Here is an 11,337-nt window from a genome sequence, read left to right on the forward strand (position 1 = left end):
ACAGCCGAGTAGGAGTCAGGCGAAGGGAATTGGCCAGGGTTCGAGTGTAAGGCTCGGCAGGACATTCGAACTTACCTCGGCAGGGAGACTGAGCTTCCTAAGCCTAGTAGGAGAGTCAGGCGAGGGGACTTGGTCGGAGTTCGAGTGTAAAGCTCGGCAGGACGTTCGACCTTACCTCGGCAGGGAGACCAAGCTTCCTAAGCCTAGTAGGAGTCACGCGAAGGGACTTGGCCCGAGTTCGAGTGTAAAGCTCAACAGAGTGTTCGACCTTACCTCGGCAGGGAGACCAAGCTTCCTAAGCCGAGTAGGAGTTAGGCGAAGGGACCTGGCCAGGGTTCGAGTGTAAGGCTCGGCAGGACGTTCCACCTTACCTCGGCAGGGAGACCAAGCTTCCTAAGCCTAATAGGATAGACAGGCGTGGGGACTTGTCCGGAGCTCATGTGTAAGGCTCGGCAGGACGTTCGACCTTACCTCGGCAGGGAGACCAAGTTTCTTAAGCCGAGTAGGAATCAGGCGAAGGGACTTGGCCGGGGCTCGAGTGTAAGGCTCAGCATAACGTTCGAACTTATCTCGGCAGGGAGACTGAGCTTCCTAAGCCTAGTAGGAGACTCAGGCGAGGGGACTTTGCCGGGGTTCGAGTGTAAGGCTCGGCAGGACTTTTGACCTTACCTCGGCAGGGAGACCAAGCTTCCTAAGCCTAGTAGGAGAGTCAGGCAAGGGGACTTGGCCGGAGCTCATGTTTAAGGCTCGGCAGGACATTTGACCTTACCTCGGCAGGGAGACCAAGCTTCCTAAGCCTAGAAGGAGTCACGCGAAGGGACTTGGCCCGAGTTCGAGTGTAAAGCTCAGCAGAGTGTTCGACCTTACCTCGGCAGGGAGACGAAGCTTCCTAAGCCTAGTAGGAGAGTCAGGCGAAGGGACTCAACCAAAGCTCATGTGTAAGGCTCACCCGGACGTTCGACCTTACCTCGGCAGGGAGACCAAGCTTCCTAAGCCTAGTAAGTGTCAGGCAAAGGGACTTGGCCGGAGTTCGAGTGTAAGGCTCGGCAGGATGTTCGACTTTACCTCGGCAGGGAGATCAAGTTTCCTAAGCCTAGTAAGAGTCAGGCAAAGGGACTTGGCCGGAGTTCGAGTGTAAGGCTCGGCAGGACGTTCGACCTTACCTCGGCAGGGAGGCCAAGATTCCTAAGCCTAGTAGGAGAGTGAGGCGAGGGGACTTGTTCGGAGTTTGAGTTTAAGGCTCGGCAGGACATTCGACCTTACCTCGGCAGGGAGACGAAGATTCCTAAGCCTAGTAGAAGAGTCAGGCAAAGGGACTTGGCCGGAGTTCGAGTGTAAGGCTCGGCAGGATGTTCGACCTTACCTCGGTAGGGAGATCAAGCTTCCTAAGCCTGTTAAGAGTCAGGCAAAGGGACGTGGCCGGAGTTCGAGTGTAAGGCTCGGCAGGATGTTCGACCTTACCTCGGCAGGAAGACCAAGCTTCCTAAGCCTAGTAGGAGAGTCAGGCGAGGGGACTTGTTCGGAGTTCGAGTGTAAGGCTCGGCAGGACATTCGACCTCACCTCGGCAGGGAGACGAAGATTCCTAAGCCTAGTAGGAGAATCAGGCGAACGGACTTGGCCAGAGTTCGAGTGAAAGGCTCGGCAGGAGGTTCAACCTTAACTCGGCAGGGAGACCACACTTCCCAATCCTATTAGGAGTCAGGCAAAGGGACGTGGCCGGAGTTCGAGTGTAAGGCTCGGCAGGATGTTCGACCTTACCACGGCAGGAAGACCAAGCTTCCTAAGCCTAATAGGAGAGTCAGGCGAGGGGACTTGGCTGGAATTAGAGCGTAAGCCTCAGCAGGACGTTCGACCTTACCTCAACAGAGAGACCAAGCTTCCGAAGCCTAGTAGGAGTCAGGCAAAGGGACTTGGCCGGAGTTCGAGTGTAAGGCTCGGCAGGATGTTCGACGCTACCTCGGCAGGGAGACCAAGCTTCCTAAGCCTAGTAAGTGTCAGGCAAAGGGACTTGGCCGGAGTTCGAGTGTAAGGCTCGGCAGGATGTTCGACTTTACCTCGGCAGGGAGATCAAGTTTCCTAAGCCTAGTAAGAGTCAGGCAAAGGGACTTGGCCGGAGTTCGAGTGTAAGGCTCGGCAGGACGTTCGACCTTACCTCGGCAGGGAGGCCAAGATTCCTAAGCCTAGTAGGAGAGTGAGGCGAGGGGACTTGTTCGGAGTTTGAGTTTAAGGCTCGGCAGGACATTCGACCTTACCTCGGCAGGGAGACGAAGATTCCTAAGCCTAGTAGAAGAGTCAGGCAAAGGGACTTGGCCGGAGTTCAAGTGTAAGGCTCGGCAGGATGTTCGACCTTACCTCGGCAGGGAGATCAAGCTTCCTAAGCCTAGTAAGAGTCAGGCAAAGGGACTTGGCTGGAGTTCGAGTGTAAGGCTCGGCAGGACGTTCGACCTTACCTCGGCAGGGAGGCCAAGATTCCTAAGCCTAGGAGGAGAGTGAGGCGAGGAGACTTGTTCGGAGTTCGAGTTTAAGGCTCGGCAGGACATTCGACCTTACCTCGGCACGGAGACGAAGATTCCTAAGCCTAGTAGGAGAATCAGGCGAACGGACTAGGCCGGAGTTCGAGTGAAAGGCTCGGCAGGAGGTTCAACCTTAACTCGGCAGGGAGACCACACTTCCCAAGCATATTAGGAGTCAGGCAAAGGGACGTGGCCGGAGTTCGAGTGTAAGGCTCGGCAGGATGTTCGACCTTACCTCGGCAGGAAGACCAAGCTTCCTAAGTTTAGTAGGAGAGTCAGGCGAGGGGACTTGGCTGGAATTAGAGTGTAAGCCTCAGCAGGACGTTCGACCTTACCTCAACAGAGAGACAAAGCTTCCGAAGCCTAGTAGGAGTCACGCAAAGGACTTGGCCGGAGTTCTAGTGTAATTCTCGGCAGGATGTTCGACGCTACCTCGGCAGGGAGACGAAGATTCCTAAGCCTACTAAGAGTCAGGCAAAGGGACTTGGCTGGAGTTCGAGTGTAAGGCTCGGCAGGATGTTCGACTTTACCTCGGCAGGGAGATCAAGTTTCCTAAGCCTAGTAAGAGTCAGGCAAAGGGACTTGGCCGGAGTTCGAGTGTAAGGCTCGGCAGGACGTTCGACCTTACCTCGGCAGGGAGGCCAAGATTCCTAAGCCTAGTAGGAGAGTGAGGCGAGGGGACTTGTTCGGAGTTTGAGTGTAAGGCTCGGCAGGACATTCGCCCTTACCTCGGCAGGGAGACGAAGATTCCTAAGCCTAGTAGAAGAGTCAGGCAAAGGGACTTGGCCGGAGTTCGAGTGTAAGGCTCGGCAGGATGTTCGACCTTACCTCGGTAGGGAGATCAAGCTTCCTAAGCCTGTTAAGAGTCAGGCAAAGGGACGTGGCCGGAGTTCGAGTGTAAGGCTCGGCAGGATGTTCGACCTTACCTCGGCAGGAAGACCAAGCTTCCTAAGCCTAGTAGGAGAGTCAGGCGAGGGGACTTGTTCGGAGTTCGAGTGTAAGGCTCGGCAGGACATTCGACCTCACCTCGGCAGGGAGACGAAGATTCCTAAGCCTAGTAGGAGAATCAGGCGAACGGACTTGGCCAGAGTTCGAGTGTAAGGCTCGGCAGGAGGTTCAACCTTAACTCGGCAGGGAGACCACACTTCCCAATCCTATTAGGAGTCAGGCAAAGGGACGTGGCCGGAGTTCGAGTGTAAGGCTCGGCAGGATGTTCGACCTTACCACGGCAGGAAGACCAAGCTTCCTAAGCCTAATAGGAGAGTCAGGCGAGGGGACTTGGCTGGAATTAGAGCGTAAGCCTCAGCAGGACCTTCGACCTTACCTCAACAGAGAGACCAAGCTTCCGAAGTCTAGTAGGAGTCAGGCAAAGGGACTTGCCCGGAGTTCGAGTGTAAGGCTCGGCAGGATGTTCGACGCTACCTCGGCAGGGAGACCAAGCTTCCTAAGCCTAGTAAGTGTCAGGCAAAGGGACTTGGCCGGAGATCGAGTGTAAGGCTCGGCAGGACGTTCAACCTTACCTCGGCAGGGAGACGAAGATTCCTAAGCCTAGTAGGAGCGTTAGGCGAGGGGACTTGTTCGGAGTTCGAGTGTAAGGCTCGGCAGGATGTTCGACCTTACCTCGGCAGGGAGATCAAGCTTCCTAAGCCTAGTAAGAGTCAGGCAAAGGGACTTGGCCGGAGTTCGAGTGTAGGGCTCGGCAGGATGTTCGACCCTAACTCGGCAGGGAGACCAAGCTTCCTAAGCCTAGTAAGAGTCAGGCGAGGGGACTTGGCCAGAGTTCGAGTGTAAGGCTCGGCAGGACGTTCAACCTTACCTCGGCAGGGAGACCAAGCTTCCCAAGCCTAGTAGGAGTCAGGCAAGGGGACTTGGCCAAAGTTCGAGTGTAAGGCTCAACAGGACGTTCGACCTTACCTCGGCAGGGAGACCAAGCTTCCTAAGCCCAGTAGGAGTCAAGCTAGGCGACTTGGCTGGAGTTCGAGTGTAAGGCTCGGCAGGACGTTCGACCTTAACTCTGCAGGGAGACCAGGCTTCCCAAGCCTAGTAGGAGAGTCAGGCGAGGGGACTTGTCGGAAGTTCAAGTGTAATGCTCGGCAGGACGTTCGACCTTAATTCGGCAGGGAGACCAAGCTTCCTAAGCCTAGTAGGAGTCAGGCAAAGGGGCTTGGCCGGAGTTCGAGTGTAAGGCTCTGCAGGACGTTCGACCTTACCTCGGAATAGTGAGCAAGCTTCCTAAGCCTAGTAGGAGAGTTAGGCGAGGGGACTTGGCCGGAGTTTGAGTGTAAGGCTCAACAGGATGTTCGACCTTACCTCGGCAGGGAGACCAAGCTTCCTAAGCCGAGTGGGAGAGTCAGGCGAGGGGACTTGGCCGGAATTCGAGTGTAAGCCTCGGCAGGACGTTCGACATTACCTCAACAGAGAGACCAAGCTTCCTAAGCCTAGTAGAAGAGTCAGGCAAGGGGACTTGGCCGGAGTTCGAGTGTAAGGCTCGGCAGGATGTTCGACCTTACCTCGGCAGGGAGATCAAGCTTCCTAAGCCTACTAAGAGTCAGGCAAAGGGACTTGGCCGGAGTTCGAGTGTAAGGCTCGGCAGGACGTTCGACCTTACCTCAACAGAGAGACAAAGCTTCCGAAGCCTAGTAGGAGTCAGGCAAAGGACTTGGCCGGAGTTCTAGTGTAAGGCTCGGCAGGATGTGCGACGCTACCTCGGCAGGGAGACCAAGCTTCCTAAGCCTAGTAAGTGTCAGGCAAAGGGACTTGGCCGGAGTTCGAGTGTAAGGCTCGGCAGGATGTTCGACCTTACCTCGGCACGGAGATCAAGCTTCCTAAGCCTAGTAAGAGTCAGGCAAAGGGACTTGGCCAGAGTTCGAGTGTAAGGCTCGGCAGGACGTTCGACCTTACCTCGGCAGGGAGGCCAAGATTCCTAAGCCTAGTAGGAGAGTGAGGCGAGGGGACTTGTTCGGAGTTCGAGTGTAAGGCTCGGCAGGACATTCGACCTTACCTCGGCAGGGAGACGAAGATTCCTAAGACTAGTAGAAGAGTCAGGCAAAGGGACTTGGCCGGAGTTCGAGTGTAAGGCTCGGCAGGATGTTCGACCTTACCTCGGCAGGGAGATCAAGCTTCCTAAGCCTGTTAAGAGTCAGGCAAAGTGACGTGGCCGGAGTTCAAGTGTAAGGCTCGGCAGGACATTCGATCTTACCTCGGCAGGGAGACGAAGATTCCTAAGCCTAGTAGGAGAATCAGGCCAACGGACTTGGCCGGAGTTCGAGTGTAAGGCTCGGCAGGAGGTTCAACCTTAACTCGGCAGGGAGACCACACTTCCCAAGCCTATTAGGAGTCAGGCAAAGGGACTTGGCCGGAGATCGAGTGTAAGGCTCGGCAGGACGTTCGACCTTACCTCGGCAGGGAGACCAAGCTTCCCAAGCCTAGTAGGAGTCAGGCAAGGGGACTTGGCCAAAGTTAGAGTGTAAGGCTCAACAGGACGTTCGACCTTACCTCGGCAGGGATACCAAGCTTCCTAAGCCCAGTAGGAGTCAAGCTAGGGGACTTGGCTGGAGTTCGAGTGTAAGGCTCGGCAGGACGTTCGACCTTAACTCTGCAGGGAGACCAGGCTTCCCAAGCCTAGTAGGAGTCAGTCAAGGGGACTTGGCCGGAGTTCGAGAATAAGGCTCGGCAGGACGTTCGAACTTACCTCAACAGAGAGACCAAGTTTACTAAGCCTAGTAAGAGTCAGTCAATAGGACTTGGCCGAAGTTCGAGTGTAAGGCTCGGCAGGACGTTCAACCTTAACTCGGCAGGGAGACCACGCTTCCCAAGCCTAGTAGGAGTCAGGCAAGGGGACTTGGCCAGAGTTTGAGTGTAAGTCTCGGCAGCATGTTCGACCTTACATCAACAGAGAGACCAAGCTTCCTAAGCCTAGTAGGAGTCAGGCAAAGGGACTTGGCCGATATACGAATGTAAGGCTCGGCAGGACGTTCGACGTTACCTCAGCAGGGAGACCAAGCTTCCGAAGCCTAGTAGGAGTCAGGCAAAGGGGCTTGGCCGGAGTTCGAGTGTAAGGCTCTGCAGGACGTTCGACCTTACCTCGGCATAGTGACCAAGCTTCCTAAGCCTAGTAGGAGAGTTAGGCGAGGGGACTTGGCCGGAGTTTGAGTGTAAGGCTCAACAGGATGTTCGACCTTACCTCGGCAGGGAGACCAAGCTTCCTAAGCCGAGTGGGAGAGCCAGGCGAGGGGACTTGGCCGGAATTCGAGTGTAAGCCTCGGCAGGACGTTCGACCTTACCTCAACAGAGAGACCAAGCTTCCTAAGCCTAGTAGAAGAGTCAGGCAAGGGGACTTGGCCGGAGTTCAAGTGTAAGGCTCGGCAGGATGTTCGACCTTACCTCGGCAGGGAGATCAAGCTTCCTAAGCCTAGTAAGAGTCAGGCAAAGGGACTTGGCTGGAGTTCGAGTGTAAGGCTCGGCAGGACGTTCGACCTTACCTCGGCAGGGAGGCCAAGATTCCTAAGCCTAGGAGGAGAGTGAGGCGAGGAGATTTGTTCGGAGTTCGAGTGTAAGGCTCGGCAGGACATTCGACCTTACCTCGGCACGGAGACGAAGATTCCTAAGCCTAGTAGGAGAATCAGGCGAACGGACTAGGCCGGAGTTCGAGTGAAAGGCTCGGCAGGAGGTTCAACCTTAACTCGGCAGGGAGACCACACTTCCCAAGCATATTAGGAGTCAGGCAAAGGGACGTGGCCGGAGTTCGAGTGTAAGGCTCGGCAGGATGTTCGACCTTACCTCGGCAGGAAGACCAAGCTTCCTAAGTTTAGTAGGAGAGTCAGGCGAGGGGACTTGGCTGGAATTAGAGTGTAAGCCTCAGCAGGACGTTCGACCTTACCTCAACAGAGAGACAAAGCTTCCGAAGCCTAGTAGGAGTCACGCAAAGGACTTGGCCGGAGTTCTAGTGTAATTCTCGGCAGGATGTTCGACGCTACCTCGGCAGGGAGATCAAGTTTCCTAAGCCTAGTAAGAGTCAGGCAAAGGGACTTGGCCGGAGTTCGAGTGTAAGGCTCGGCAGGACGTTCGACCTTACCTCGGCAGGGAGGCCAAGATTCCTAAGCCTAGTAGGAGAGTGAGGCGAGGGGACTTGTTCGGAGTTTGAGTTTAAGGCTCGGCAGGACATTCGACCTTACCTCGGCAGGGAGACGAAGATTCCTAAGCCTAGTAGAAGAGTCAGGCAAAGGGACTTGGCCGGAGTTCGAGTGTAAGGCTCGGCAGGATGTTCGACCTTACCTCGGTAGGGAGATCAAGCTTCCTAAGCCTGTTAAGAGTCAGGCAAAAGGACGTGGCCGGAGTTCGAGTGTAAGGCTCGGCAGGATGTTCGACCTTACCACGGCAGGAAGACCAAGCTTCCTAAGCCTAGTAGGAGAGTCAGGCGAGGGGACTTGTTCGGAGTTCGAGTGTAAGGCTCGGCAGGACATTCGACCTCACCTCGGCAGGGAGACAAAGATTCCTAAGCCTAGTAGGAGAATCAGGCGAACGGACTTGGCCAGAGTTCGAGTGAAAGGCTCGGCAGGAGGTTCAACCTTAACTCGGCAGGGAGACCACACTTCCCAATCCTATTAGGAGTCAGGCAAAGGGACGTGGCCGGAGTTCGAGTGTAAGGCTCGGCAGGATGTTCGACCTTACCACGGCAGGAAGACCAAGCTTCCTAAGCCTAATAGGAGAGTCAGGCGAGGGGACTTGGCTGGAATTAGAGCGTAAGCCTCAGCAGGACGTTCGACCTTACCTCAACAGAGAGACCAAGCTTCCGAAGCCTAGTAGGAGTCAGGCAAAGGGACTTGGCCGGAGTTCGAGTGTAAGGCTCGGCAGGATGTTCGACGCTACCTCGGCAGGGAGACCAAGCTTCCTAAGCCTAGTAAGTGTCAGGCAAAGGGACTTGGCCGGAGATCGAGTGTAAGGCTCGGCAGGACGTTCAACCTTACCTCGGCAGGGAGACGAAGATTCCTAAGCCTAGTAGGAGCGTTAGGCGAGGGGACTTGTTCGGAGTTCGAGTGTAAGGCTCGGCAGGATGTTCGACCTTACCTCGGCAGGGAGATCAAGCTTCCTAAGCCTAGTAAGAGTCAGGCAAAGGGACTTGGCCGGAGTTCGAGTGTAGGGCTCGGCAGGATGTTCGACCCTAACTCGGCAGGGAGACCAAGCTTCCTAAGCCTAGTAAGAGTCAGGCGAGGGGACTTGGCCAGAGTTCGAGTGTAAGGCTCGGCAGGACGTTCAACCTTACCTCGGCAGGGAGACCAAGCTTCCCAAGCCTAGTAGGAGTCAGGCAAGGGGACTTGGCCAAAGTTCGAGTGTAAGGCTCAACAGGACGTTCGACCTTACCTCGGCAGGGAGACCAAGCTTCCTAAGCCCAGTAGGAGTCAAGCTAGGCGACTTGGCTGGAGTTCGAGTGTAAGGCTCGGCAGGACGTTCGACCTTAACTCTGCAGGGAGACCAGGCTTCCCAAGCCTAGTAGGAGAGTCAGGCGAGGAGACTTGTCGGAAGTTCAAGTGTAAGGCTCGGCAGGACGTTCGACCTTAATTCGGCAGGGAGACCAAGCTTCCTAAGCCTAGTAGGAGTCAGGCAAAGGGGCTTGGCCAAAGTTCGAGTGTAAGGCTCTGCAGGACGTTCGACCTTACCTCGGAATAGTGAGCAAGCTTCCTAAGCCTAGTAGGAGAGTTAGGCGAGGGGACTTGGCCGGAGTTTGAGTGTAAGGCTCAACAGGATGTTCGACCTTACCTCGGCAGGGAGACCAAGCTTCCTAAGATGAGTGGGAGAGTCAGGCGAGGGGACTTGGCCGGAATTCGAGTGTAAGCCTCGGCAGGACGTTCGACATTACCTCAACAGAGAGACCAAGCTTCCTAAGCCTAGTAGAAGAGTCAGGCGAGGGGACTTGGCCGGAGTTCGAGTGTAAGGCTCGGCAGGATGTTCGACCTTACCTCGGCAGGGAGATCAAGCTTCCTAAGCCTACTAAGAGTCAGGCAAAGGGACTTGGCCGGAGTTCGAGTGTAAGGCTCGGCAGGACGTTCGACCTTACCTCAACAGAGAGACAAAGCTTCCGAAGCCTAGTAGGAGTCACGCAAAGGACTTGGCCGGAGTTCTAGTGTAAGGCTCGGCAGGATGTGCGACGCTACCTCGGCAGGGAGACCAAGCTTCCTAAGCCTAGTAAGTGTCAGGCAAAGGGACTTGGCCGGAGTTCGAGTGTAAGGCTCGGCAGGATGTTCGACTTTACCTCGGCAGGGAGATCAAGTTTCCTAAGCCTAGTAAGAGTCAGGCAAAGGGACTTGGCCGGAGTTCGAGTGTAAGGCTCGGCAGGACGTTCGACCTTACCTCGGCAGGGAGGCCAAGATTCCTAAGCCTAGTAGGAGAGTGAGGCGAGGGGACTTGTTCGGAGTTTGAGTTTAAGGCTCGGCAGGACATTCGACCTTACCTCGGCAGGGAGACGAAGATTCCTAAGCCTAGTAGAAGAGTCAGGCAAAGGGACTTGGCCGGAGTTCAAGTGTAAGGCTCGGCAGGATGTTCGACCTTACCTCGGCAGGGAGATCAAGCTTCCTAAGCCTAGTAAGAGTCAGGCAAAGGGACTTGGCTGGAGTTCGAGTGTAAGGCTCGGCAGGACGTTCGACCTTACCTCGGCAGGGAGGCCAAGATTCCTAAGCCTAGGAGGAGAGTGAGGCGAGGAGACTTGTTCGGAGTTCGAGTTTAAGGCTCGGCAGGACATTCGACCTTACCTCGGCACGGAGACGAAGATTCCTAAGCCTAGTAGGAGAATCAGGCGAACGGACTAGGCCGGAGTTCGAGTGAAAGGCTCGGCAGGAGGTTCAACCTTAACTCGGCAGGGAGACCACACTTCCCAAGCATATTAGGAGTCAGGCAAAGGGACGTGGCCGGAGTTCGAGTGTAAGGCTCGGCAGGATGTTCGACCTTACCTCGGCAGGAAGACCAAGCTTCCTAAGTTTAGTAGGAGAGTCAGGCGAGGGGACTTGGCTGGAATTAGAGTGTAAGCCTCAGCAGGACGTTCGACCTTACCTCAACAGAGAGACAAAGCTTCCGAAGCCTAGTAGGAGTCACGCAAAGGACTTGGCCGGAGTTCTAGTGTAATTCTCGGCAGGATGTTCGACGCTACCTCGGCAGGGAGACGAAGATTCCTAAGCCTACTAAGAGTCAGGCAAAGGGACTTGGCTGGAGTTCGAGTGTAAGGCTCGGCAGGATGTTCGACTTTACCTCGGCAGGGAGATCAAGTTTCCTAAGCCTAGTAAGAGTCAGGCAAAGGGACTTGGCCGGAGTTCGAGTGTAAGGCTCGGCAGGACGTTCGACCTTACCTCGGCAGGGAGGCCAAGATTCCTAAGCCTAGTAGGAGAGTGAGGCGAGGGGACTTGTTCGGAGTTTGAGTGTAAGGCTCGGCAGGACATTCGCCCTTACCTCGGCAGGGAGACGAAGATTCCTAAGCCTAGTAGAAGAGTCAGGCAAAGGGACTTGGCCGGAGTTCGAGTGTAAGGCTCGGCAGGATGTTCGACCTTACCTCGGTAGGGAGATCAAGCTTCCTAAGCCTGTTAAGAGTCAGGCAAAGGGACGTGGCCGGAGTTCGAGTGTAAGGCTCGGCAGGATGTTCGACCTTACCTCGGCAGGAAGACCAAGCTTCCTAAGCCTAGTAGGAGAGTCAGGCGAGGGGACTTGTTCGGAGTTCGAGTGTAAGGCTCGGCAGGACATTCGACCTCACCTCGGCAGGGAGACGAAGATTCCTAAGCCTAGTAGGAGAATCAGGCGAACGGACTTGGCCAGAGTTCGAGTGTAAGGCTCGGCAGGAGG

The sequence above is a fragment of the Lonchura striata genome, chromosome W (assembly GCF_050655825.1).
Source record: "Lonchura striata isolate lonStrDom1 chromosome W, ASM5065582v1, whole genome shotgun sequence".
In the NCBI taxonomy this organism is placed as follows: Eukaryota; Metazoa; Chordata; class Aves; order Passeriformes; family Estrildidae; genus Lonchura; species Lonchura striata.